The sequence below is a fragment of the Scylla paramamosain genome, chromosome 34 (genome assembly GCF_035594125.1).
Source record: "Scylla paramamosain isolate STU-SP2022 chromosome 34, ASM3559412v1, whole genome shotgun sequence".
NCBI lineage: Eukaryota > Metazoa > Arthropoda > Malacostraca > Decapoda > Portunidae > Scylla > Scylla paramamosain.
This window is the reverse complement of record NC_087184.1, coordinates 14412720-14425219: the sequence shown is the minus strand read 5'-3', so window position 1 is coordinate 14425219 and position 12500 is coordinate 14412720. Positions and strand designations below refer to the sequence as shown.

Below are 12500 nucleotides of genomic sequence, written 5' to 3'. Positions count from 1 at the left end.
CCAAAGTGTGTCGTTTAAAGTCCCTCACGCGGTGCAAATAAAAGAAATGTATGTAATGTTAATCTGAGTGCAGGATTTGAACCATTATGTGCAGTGCAGCAAGGGGCGTGAGCAGTGGTGGTGGTGGTGGTGGTGGTGGTGGTGGTGGTGGTGGTGCCAGGTGTGATCAGTGTTGATTATAATGCTGTGCTGATGGTGGGTGAGTGGGCGGCTGGTTAGGTTGTGGTGGTTGTAGTAGTAGTAGTAGTAGTAGTAGTAGTAATTGTTGTTGTTATTGTTGTAGTAGTAGTAGTAGTAGTAGTAGTAGTAGTTGCTGTTGTTGTTGTTGTTGTTGTTGTTGTTGTTGTTGTTGTTGTTGTAATAATAGTAGAAGTAGTAGTAGTAGCAATAGTAGCAGCAGTTGTAGTTGTAGTAGTAGCAGCAGAAGTAGTAGTAGTAGTAGTAGTAGTAGTAGTAGTAGTAGTAGTAGTAGTAGTAGTAGCAACAGTGTTCTGCATACACGTATATAACTAATAATTATATCTAAACACAATTTCTACTGTGTGTGTGTATGTGTGTGTGTGTGTGTGTGTGTGTGTGCCAGCCATGACATTCAAGTATATACCATTGTTTTACTCTTTTTTTGCATTTTTCGTTCCTTTTCAAAAACTTTCTTCCCACTTTTTACAACAATAATTTCCTTTCTTTCTTTCCTTCTTTCTGTTTCTCCATCCCTCTGTATCACCTTTTTGTTCTCATTAACATGTCCACATTATTTCTTTTTTTCTCTCTCTTTCACTGTCACTTTTACCTTTTTTTTCATTTCATTTTCCTACATTCTGAGTTTTCATTTTACTCACAATTTTTTCTTTCCACTTCGCTACATTCCTATTTTTCGTTTTCATTTTTTTCATTTCTTTTGCGCAGATTATATTCTCTCTCTTCCTTTTCTTGCGCAACATACGAATAAACGTTGAGTATTTTAGACCGTCTCTCTCTCTCTCTCTCTCTCTCTCTCTCTCTCTCTCTCTCTCTCTCTCTCTCTCTCTCTCTCTCTCTCTCTCTCTCTCTCTCTCTCTCTCTCTCTCATTATGAAAGCTGGACAATGGCATGTTTGGACGGAGTTGAGAGAGAGAGAGAGAGAGAGAGAGAGAGAGAGAGAGAGAGAGAGAGAGAGAGAGAGAGAGAGAGAGAGAGAGAGAGAGAGAGAGAGAGAGAGAGAGAGAGAAAGGAGAAAAAAAGTACAAAAGAGAAGGAATGAGTGACTGAACGGAGCAATATGGAGAGGGAAGGAACGGAGTGAAGAGATGAAAGAGAGAAAAAGACTGCATGAGAGAGAGAGAGAGAGAGAGAGAGAGAGAGAGAGAGAGAGAGAGAGAGAGAGAGAGAGAGAGAGAGAGAGAGAGAGAGAGAGAGAGAGAGAGAGAATTTAATTACAGAGATTAAATAGAAATAAAGTAGGAAACGAAGAGACATCTAAGAGAGAGAGAGAGAGAGAGAGAGAGAGAGAGAGAGAGAGAGAGAGAGAGAGAGAGAGAGAGAGAGAGAGAGAGAGAGAGAGTGTCAGTAACAGTCTGGCGGCCACGGGGAGAGGACGTGTGAATCCTATCCTCTCCTTGTCGTCCTCCTCTTCCTCCTCCTTTTTCACTACCACCACCACCACCACCACAACCAAACGAAGGAAACAAAAAGACAAAATAAGACTAAGAGACATAAAAGCAATGCAAAGTGACTCGTGTACTGAAATATACTTGAAAGACGAATGCGAAAGGTAGAGAAGGAACTTGCAAACTCGTGAGTGTGAAAATGAATGAAAAGTGAGGGAAAAAAGTTCGGATTCTTTTATTTTTATGATTTTTTTGTGATGAATGATGTTTTTTACTCTCGCAGTGTGAAAGTAGGATGGATAACGTTTGACTTTTGTGGTGAAGTGAATACAATTGAACTAGCAAGAACGTGACTGCTGCTGGGTAATGAATGACTTTGGACGTGAATATTGTGAAGCAGTGAATGACTTGAACGTGGATATTGTGAATTACTTAATAACTTTGACCCCTTGGAAAAGTGAAGTGAATATTTTTTTTTACTGGAATATTTGTGAGGTAATAAATAACTTTGAAATCTAAGAAGAATAAGTGTTGTGTACGGAAATTAATGACTTGATTTTGTAGGGGATTATTCAGAGTAATGAGTAACTTTGACCTGGGAAAATTAATATCGTGATGGATAACTTCTAAGAGCGTGAATGCTGAAGAATAATGAATAACTAAATAGCTCTTACCACAAAGGCTTGAGTGGAAAACTGGCATATCTCCATTCACGTTAATGTGTGCGTTTTTTTTTTTTCCTCAATGAATAAAGCGCCGTGTGCACCAGAGCAGACAGTGTGCGTACATGTGTGTGTATGTGTACGTATGTATTCGTGAACGTGTTGCCGATTGCGTTTTCTTTCATGTAAGTAAAGGCAAACAAGATCAATATCAACACACTAAATCTAACCTAACCTCAACCTCACCTAACCTAACCTAACCTAACCTCAACCTCACCTAACCTAACCTAACCTAACCTAACCTAACCTAACCTCACCTAACCTAACCTAACTTAACCTAACCTAACCTAACCTAACCTAACCTAACCTAACCTAACCTAACCTAACCTCACCTAACCTAACCTAACTTAACCTAACCTAACCTAACCTAACCTAACCTTACCTAACCTAACCTCACTTAACCTAACCTAACCTAACCAAACGTAACCTAACCTAACCTAACCTAACCTCACCTAACCTAACCTAACTTAACCTAACCTAACCTCACCTAACCTAACCTAACCTCACCTAACCTAACGTAACCTAACCTAACCTAACTTAACCTAACCTAACCTAACCTAACGTAACCTAACCTAACCTAACCTAACTTAACCTAACCTAACCTAACTTAACCTAACCTAAACCTGACTTAACCTAACCTGACCTAACCACTTCCCCTCACTTTATAAGCCAATCAGACACTTTCCCCTCACTTCCCCTCACTTTACTGGCCATTCACACACCTTTCCCTCAATAGCCAGTCGGACACTTACCCCTCACTTAACCAGCCAATCAGACACTTTCACCACACTTTAACAGCCAATCAGACACTTTTCCCTCACTTTACTCCTAATCAACACTTTTCCCTCTCTTTACCAGCCAATCAGACAGTTTCCCCTCACTTTAACAGCCAATCAGACACTTTCCCCTCACTTTAACAGCCAATCAGACAGTTTTCTCTCACTTTACTCCCAATCAGACACTTTTCCCTCACTTTTACTAGGCAGTCAGACGTTCCCCCCTCATTTTCCCCTCACTTTACTGGCCAGACACTTTGTCTCATTTTCCCTCTTCATCTTTTCTTGTCTCATTTATTTTTGTGAGCAAGTAATTGACGTTTTTTTTTCTATTTTTTTTTCTTTTTTTCCTTTTTTTTTCTTTTTACATATATTTTTTTTCGTCACCTTTGCTGATCTTCAAACGTCAAAATATTAAATAAATGCTAAACAGAGCATTGCATTTCTTCCTGGCTCTAAATAAATAAATAGATAGATAGATAAAGAAGTAAGATAGATAAATAAAGAAAAGGAGAAACTAGGAGCATTGCATTTCTTCCTGGCTCTAAATAAATGAATAAATAGATAGATAAAGAAGTAAGATAAATAAATAAAGAAAAGCAGAAACTAGTGCTACATAAATCTTATATATACAATTACTTTGTGGCCACTGAAAGCAAACCTGAGTATTTAGATGTTTTTTTTTTTTAGTTAAATTATTGACTCTGCATTCTTTATCACCTCGCAATGTTCTGCAAGTAATTCTGAGTACAGCTTGAGTGTTCTGTACGGATTATTGCACTCAGCGGATGTCCAAAATACTTAACAAATATTTCAGAACACCACAGACTCAAATGGCTTCAAAATAACGCTTGAAAATAACCTACCACATGAAAAATTGCCGCTGTACCTGAACTATTTGAACTATGTAAATGATCTAATCTACTTAATAAACATTCCAGAGAACTATGGTGACATCAAAATAACACTTGAAAATAACCCAATTCAGCACAATACATACAGAAAATAAATGGTGCTGTATCCAAACATGTCAGGGAGCAATAGACTCTTGTGACTTGAAAAATAACACTTGTAAACCACCTACTAATAAACAGACATTTCATAACACTACAGACTCTTGTGACTTGAAAAATAACACTTGTAAACCACCTACTAATAAACAGACATTTCATAACACTACAGACTCTTGTGACTTGAAAAATAACACTTGCAAACCACCTACTAATAAACAGACATTTCATAACACTATAGACTCTTGTGACTTTAAATTACATACAAAAAAAAAAAACGTTGCTTTATCTATACATTTCAGAAAACTATAGATTCTTGTAACTTCAAAATACATAAAAAAAAATACTCATTTATTCTAAAACCAAACTAACCGAACCAACGCAGCATACAAGAGGAACAGCACAGCATTTAATCCACCGTGAGTGTGCCTCAGCTCAGGGCGAGGACGCTGGAGTTGTAGGCGTCTCAAGGGGGAGAGCACGACGAGCTGTTAAGACAAGTTATGTCGCCGCCTGAGTGAGAGGTAAGCTTAGTGTGATGAGGCCCTGTGCTGACGTCATTGTCCTGTGTTATGCCCGTGTTGTGATGGTGATGGTGATGGTGTGTGTGTGTGTGTGTGTGTGTGTGTGTGTGTGTGTGTGTGTGTGTGTGTGTGTGTGTGTGAGTGTATTGTTCTAACATGCAGGATTTCAGTCAAGCTTGTAGTCCTGTCTTCGTGTGTGTGTGTGTGTGTGTGTGTGTGTGTGTGTGTGTGACAAGTACAACATATAAGGTGTAAAATGATAGAAATGATACGGAACGACTTGAATAATAAGAGAAAAAGAAATATTCAAATAAAAACAAAAAAAATAAACAGTGCGGGAAATGTGGAATATCAATAAACAGTGAGAGACAAAACGTAAATATTTAACCAATAAAAAAAGAGAAAAAAAAAACTCGAGAAAAATAAGCGAACACGTCAAAAGGTGTCAGAATTGGAAAACAAAAGTAAAGAAAACATAAACACAGTCACTGTTTGTGGAAAGGCTGCGCGGAATGAGGTGGAAATAAAGATAAATAAATGCAATAAGAGAGAAAGGATGATATATAGTGCAGCGAGGCCAAGTGCGTAAAAGAGGAGGAAAAAAAAAAAAGAGGCAGAAAAGGGAGAGAGAAAGAGAGAGGAAAAAAAGCAAAGTTGAGAATGTCACTTTATTTATTTGTATAGTCATTTATTTATTTGTTATTCTTTTTGTGATATGAAAGTGAAGTGAGTCAGTGTGATGCGTGTAAAAAATACGTGTGTTAGAGACAGGCAGGCAGACAGAGAGAGAGAGAGAGAGAGAGAGAGAGAGAGAGAGAGAGAGAGAGAGAGAGAGAGAGAGAGAGAGAGAGAGAGAGAGAGAGAGAGAGAGAGAGAGAGAATTATCGAAACAACTAAACTCTCTCTCTCTCTCTCTCTCTCTCTCTCTCTCTCTCTCTCTCTCTCTCTCTCTCTCTCTCTCTCTCTCTCTCTCTCTCTCTCTCTTCACGTGACATTACCTTCCAGCGGCCGCAGAAATAACACAACAAAGCAAATTTATTTCCTATTATCGTACCGAAAACCAAGAACCAGAAAAATAACACACACACACACACACACACACACACACACACACACACACACACACACACACACACACACACACACACACACACACTAAGGACGCAACACACGCACATATAGACACACAGAAGGCATTAATGTCAGCTTTATGACCAAACTTTAGGTTAAATAAAGTTAGAATTGAACTCACACGTTCCCGGAGAAAGATCATTGTTGGCTGTGTGTAGAGAGAGAGAGAGAGAGAGAGAGAGAGAGAGAGAGAGAGAGAGAGAGAGAGAGAGAGAGAGAGAGAGAGAGAGAGAGAGAGAGAGAGAGAGAGAGAGAGAGAGAGAGAGAGAGAGAGAGAGAGAGAGAGAGAGAGAGAGAGAGAGAGAGAGACGGGAGGGGGGAAAGGGGGTAAAAGCAAACAGTAATTAAAACACCTTGCCAAAGAAAGAGTGGAATTCAAAACAAGAATAAACAAAAGAAAACCTGATAATGATAACAATAATGATAATGATGAAAATAATAGTAATAATAATAATAATAAGAAGAAGAAGAGGAAGAAGAAGAAGAAGAAGAAGAAGAAGAAGAAGAAGAAGAAGAAGAAGAAGAAGAAGAAGAAGAAGAAGAAGAAGAAGAAGAAGAAGAAGAAGAAGAAGAAGAAGAAGAAGAAGAAGAAGAAGAAGAAGAAGAAGAAGAAGAAGAAGAAGAAGAAGAAGAAGAAGAAGAAGAAGAAGAAGAAGAAGAAAAGATAGAAATAACTAAGAAAAAGCCCATAAAATATAAAAAAACGAAAAAAAGAAAAAAACAGAAAACGAAAAAAAAATGGAAAAAACAATGAAAGGTATGAATGAATGGGAAAATATAGAAAAAAACAATAAAAATGGATATTGCTAATAGTAATAAATCTTGAACACTGACTCCTAACCGTAACAATATCCCATAATTCTCTCTCTCTCTCTCTCTCTCTCTCTCTCTCTCTCTCTCTCTCTCTCTCTCTCTCTCTCTCTCTCTCTCTCTCTCTCTCTCTCTCTCTCTCTCTCTCTCTCTCTCTCTCTCTCTCTCTCTCTCTCTCTCTCTCTCTCTCTCGTTCTTTACCTCCCTGGATCATTTGCCTTCTTTTCCCTCCCATAAACTTCCCTCCCCCTTCTCTTCTCCATCCTATTATCTCTCCCTCCCCTCCACCTCATTATCTGTTCCTCCATTCCCTCCATTTTGCCTCCACAGTTACTCCTCCTCTTCCTTCTCTTTTTTTCCTCCTCATTCTCTTCTTTCTCATTTTTTTTTATTGTGGAATTTAAATTATCCTTCTTTGTTCTTACAATGATAATAATGGTAATGATGATGATGATAATAATAATAATAATAATAATAATAATAATAATAATAATAATAATAATAATAATAATAATAATAATATCAACAAAAGCACACACAAGATTTTTGGAAAAAGATTGAATTTTTATCAGTTTCTCTTTTACCTCCCTTTCGCTAATTAATTTCCGCTACTTACCTATTATCATTCACTTTCTTCCTCCTCCTCTTCCTCCTCCCTCTCCTGTTCCTCCTCCTTCTCCCTCTTTCCCGTGCAGTAAGAAGGGGAGGAAAAGGAAAGGGAAAGGAGAGAAAAGAGAAAAAAAAATCCCAGAGCATTCTTTTTCCGTTGTGGAATTTCAACAAACACTATTTTCCCTTTTATTATCATTCAGTTTTCTCTTCTTCCCCCTTTCGTTCTTACACCGCGGCAGGAGGAGGAGGGAAAAAGGAGGGGAGAAAACAGAAAAATAACATTCCATTTTTTATGTCACGGAATTTTTAATAAAACAAAGGGTAGTAGAAAGAAGAAAAAAAAAAAAAAGAAAAAGGAAACTGAGTGAAAAGGAGAAAAAAAAAACAACAACAAAAGCTACAATACAAAACTGTTTTAGAACCGAGAAAAATACAGGACTAAAACTATTTCCTTCTATTCTTCCCTTTTTATTCAAACCGCAAACTCGTAAATGTGAACTGGCAGACTTTTTTTTTTCTCTTTTTCCTTTACATTAGGGCTCGTGTTTCTAAACCCACACCTCTTTCCTTGGCACTGTCTTCAAAGAACTCAGAGAAGGCGGCTCGGATTTTCACTATGCTTTTATTTATTTATTTTTTCTAAGTGATGATGCAGAATTCGTGAAGAGATAAGAAAAAAAAAACTCTTGAAAACCACAATGACTTCCACTGAAACCTATTAAACTATCAGAATCATAAAAAAAAACACATGAAAACCACAATATCTACCACGACACCATGTTAAACAACCACTAGAATGAAGAAAACACCACTTCTTTTAAAACAGTTGCTGGACTATCAATGAAATAATGAAAACTCTTTAAAATCAACATACCTCCTACTACAAATGTTAAACTGTTACAAGAATCATGAAAACACGCTTGAAAATCCCAGAAAATCTTACACTACAGCCTTCTGAGCCACCATTACAATCATAACAACACCTTTGAAAGTCCCAGTAACTTCAACTATTACGATAAACTATTACGATAAAAAAAAAGAAAAAAATACCCCTGAAAATCTTAATCACCTCAACTTCAACCTATTCAAATTATCAAAATCGTAAAAAAATCCTTGAAAATACGGGCAACTCCAACTAAAGCCTGTTCAACTACCACAATCATGAAAACACCCTAGAAAACCCCATTCACCCTCCGCCACCTCCATCTCCATCTCTCCTTCCTCCTCATCTTCCTCCTCCTCCTCCATCTCCATCTCCTACAAGTCATCTCTCCTCCCTCTTCATCTCATATATTACATCCTTTCCCCTCCTTCCTCCCGCCCTAACACACCTCTCCCCCCTCTCTCTCTCTCTCTCTCTCTCTCTCTCTCTCTCTCTCTCTCTCTCTCTCTCTCTCTCTCGCCAGGTAAGAAATAGATCGTCATTGGCATTTTTGGAATATTCTAGGATTTCTATCATCAGGTGAAAATTGGGAAGACTATCGTATAATGCATCAGAAAACGGGGTCAGGGATTTTGAAGGGTCCTTAGCCTCTCCATTATCAGAAGGAGGAGGAGGAGGAGGAGGGGAATGATCGTAATGTACAGTGTAGGAGAATGTGTGGAAGTGATAGGAATAAATGGTTGAATGTATGGACTGATGGAGAGGATTCTATGGTGTGATGGGAAGATATGAAAGAGTGTGTAGGAGTATGTATGGAAAAATGGGACGACAACGATGAGGACGAGAAGGCGGAGGAGGAGGAGGAGGAGGAGGGAAAGAGGTAATAATTGTGGAGCAGGGAAGAAGGAAAAGGAAAAAGAAAAATCGTGGTTGGGGGGGTTATAAAAGATGAAATTGAGAAGGAAAAAGAGTCGTGGAGAAAAAGGAGGAAAACTGAAAGATAAGGGAAAGGGAATTAAGAAGGATCACGACAGAAAGAGGCCAGAGGATAGATAGAATGAAGGATATAAGAAGTAAAAATAAGAAAAAAATTAAACTGAATAAAAAGGAAAGAGGAGAGGAAAAGGAATGAGATACGGAAACTAAAAAAAATAACAAAAAAATACAAAAATGAAGGAGAGATAAAAAAAAATAAGGAGTGTATTAAGAGAAAATAAGGGGACAAAAAAAAAGTAGATGAAAAAAAAACAAGATAAAGAAAGGGAAATTAAAAGAACGAAAATATGGAGAATACAGAATAAGAGGAGAAAGGAACATAAGTAAAGACAAGAAAGGTGTGAAATTGAGGAAGTAAACGGAAAAATAGTGAAGAAAGGCAAGAAAATTAACGGAAAGGGAATTGGAAAGGAGGAGGAAAGGGTGCCAAAAGGGAAGCAAACGAAGCAAGGGGAGATAAAGGAGGGAATAAAGGGGAGGAGATGAAAGTGAGCCAAGGTGAGGAAAGAGAAGGAGGAGGAGGAGGAGGAGGAGGAGGAGGAGGAGGAGGACAGGTGAGGGAGGCAGGTGTAAAATGACGCAGAAAAGTGAACGTTTTTAAAGTTATTCTACCTTCATTAAGAGAGGAACTGGTATCTTCTGTTATTGTAGCTTGTTATTGTTGTTGTTGTTGTTGTTGTTGTTGTTGTTGTTGCTGTTGTTGGTGTTGATGCTGCTGCTGTAGTTGTTGTTGTTGTTGTTGTTGTTGTTGTTGTTGTTGTTGATGCTGCTGCTGTAGATGTTGTTGTTGTTGTTGTTGTTGTTGTTGTTGTTGTTGTTACTGTTGTTGTTGATGATGATGATTATCTTCCTTTCTTCTTCTTCTTCTTCCTCTTCTTCTTCTTCTTCTTCTTCTTCTTCTTTCTTCTTCTTCACCAGTTTCTGCTTCTGCTTCTTCTTCTTCTTCTTCTCCTTCTTCTTCTTCTTCTTGGTGACGGTGGTATTATTATCATTGTTGTTGTTATCACGAGTATTAGGAGCAGTATTTGCTGTAATAGTAGTAGTAATAATAGAAGCAGCAGTAGTGCATAGTAGCCGTAGTAGTAGTAGTGGTGGTGGTGGTGGTGGTGGTGGTGGTGGTGGTGGTGGTCACTTACTCTGTCACTACCATCACTATTAACACTGTTCGTAGCAGCAACAACAGTGAACAAACAGAAGAACGAAGTAGGAAAAATGAACAACAAGACACGAAAAGAAACATAAAGAAAAGAACAAACACGAAGTGATAAAAAAAAACATCAAAAAAGAGGAAGATAAAACGAAGACGAATAAAAGAGGAGAGTGATAATGATCGGAGAGTGAAATGGACGAGGAATGAAAAACTAGCGGGGATAAGAGAAAAATGATGCAAGAGGAGATAAGAGGAAGGAAAAATCCAGCGGGTGTTATCGAAGTTGGCCTTATCGTCCTCTTAAGGCAACTCAACTCTCCTTTTTAGCCTCTTCCTCTTGGGAGATTACCAAACTAAAATAGACCCTTCTTCATCATACTTCTCATCTTCCTCCTCCTCCTCCTCCTCCTCCTCTTTTTTTTTTTTTCGCTGCTTCTCTTGTTTTCTTCTTTTTCGTCTTCCTTTTCCTTGTTTCTTTCTTTTCTTCGTCTTCTTTCTCCCGCTTTTCCTCTTCCTTTCTTGTCCACTCCCTTTTCTTCCTTCTTTTCTTTCCTTCTCCTTCTCTTTCTTCTCCTGCTCTTCTTTCTCTTTCGTCTTCCTTCTCGTTCCTGCTTTTCTTCGCTTCCCTTTTCGTTTTTTTCTTTTCTTTGTCTTTTTTCTCTTCGTCTTCCTCCTTTTCCTTTCTTCCTGCTCTTCTTCTTCCTCCTCTTCTTTTCTTCCTCCTGCTTCTCCTCCTCCTTTTCTCTTTTTGTCCTTCTTCTCCTCGCTCCTTTCTTTTCTTCGTCTTCACTTTCCTCCACCTCTTTCTCTTTCTCCTCTTTTTTTCTCTCTCTCCTGTTCCTTCTCCTCCTTTTCTTCTTTTCGTTTTCCTTCTATTCATTCTTTACTTTTTTCTTATTCCTCCTCCTCCTCCTCCTTGTTCTTTTCCCCTTCTCCATCTTTCTTATTTTTTCTTTCTCTTCCTTCACGTTTATTTTTTTCCTTCAAGTTCTTTCCTCTCCTTTCTTTTTCTTCTTCCTTCCTCCTCCTCCTCCTCCAAGTTTTTCTTTTTCTCTGTCTCTTTCTTTCCTTCTCTTCTTCCTGTTCTTCCTTGTCCTCCCCCTTCCTGTTTGTTCCTCCTCCTCCTCCTCCTCCTCCTCCTCCTCCTCCTCCTCCTCCTTCTCCTCCTCCTCCTCCTCCTCGTTGTCGTTCTTTTCCCTTCTCCATATTACTATTTCTTTCTTTCTTTCATTCTTTTCCTCTATGTCTTTTTCCTTCTTCATGTTCTTTCTCCTTTCTCTTCTTCCTCCTCCAGTTCTTTTTTTGTCTCCATCTTCCTCTTTCTTTTTCTTCTTCCTCCTCTCCCTTCCTGTTTGTTTTTCTCTCTCCTCTATCTTCTTCCGCCTACTCCTAGTTCTTTTTCTCCTCCTCCTCCTCCTCCTTCTCCTCCTCCTCCTTCTTCCTCTTCTCCTTCTCATCTTACTCTTTCCTCTCTTATCCACTTCCCCCAGTCTTCTCCTGCTATTGATCTTTCTTCTTCTCGTTCATCTCTTCCTCCTCTCTTATCCTTCCCATCTTTCTTCATCTCTTTCTTCTTCTCCCCGTCGTTTTCCTTCCTCTTCCTTCATCACATCATCTACATTGTTATTCTTCCCTTGTTTCTCCTCGCTCCTTCCTCTCCTCCTCCTCCTCCTCCTCCTCCTCCTCTTCCTCCTTTCCTTCATTTCTTGTCCGTCACTTCTCCTCCTCCTTCTACTATAGCTTGTGCTTCTCATTCCTCACCTCCTCCTCCTCCTCCTCCTCCTCCTCCTCTTCCTCCTTTCTTTATTTCTTGTCCGTCACCTCCTCCTTCTACTATAGTTTCAGCCTCTCATTCCTCCTCTTTCTCCTCTTCCTCCCTTTCTTCCTCCTTATCATGATCCTGTTACTCCTCCTCCTCCTCCTCCTCCTCGCCTTTCTCTAGTTCTCCATTTCATTCTCCTGGTACTGCTAATGTTCCTTCTCTTCCTACCCCTCCTCCTCCTCCTTCTCCAGTTCCTCCTCCTCTTCCTTCTCACACTATCAGGAGAAGACTTTACTGGGCCGATATTCTCCAATGGGCTGTAGGACATAAAGATTCCCACCCCAATAAAGAGTGATACATGGGCGGGGAGGCGGTGGAGGCAAGGCATGGGAGGAGAGACTGTGTTCCTTAAAGACTTTCACATCTACTACATACTACACTCTCTCCTTTTCGTTTATTCAGCTCACACAAACACCGCACTTCTAAATGCCTTGTCTAGCTTACCCATATCTGTTTTTTGCTTTTTTCTCTCTCTCTA

At 39.1% G+C, this 12500-nt stretch overlaps 1 protein-coding gene across 6 annotated transcripts in view; it reads left to right on the top strand.

Annotated features, from left to right (window-relative positions):
• Positions 1–1550: 1550 nt before the first annotated feature.
• The window catches only part of LOC135090236 (opioid-binding protein/cell adhesion molecule homolog), a 43269-nt gene continuing 32319 nt past the window's right edge, over positions 1551–12500 (top strand). The window contains exons 1-2 of one of the 6 annotated variants that reach the window (XM_063986760.1): positions 1551–1750; positions 4397–4618. The gene's annotated coding sequence lies outside the window, so the exon portion shown is untranslated. The other 5 variants (XM_063986757.1, XM_063986759.1, XM_063986756.1 and 2 more) reach the window with 5 other exon arrangements.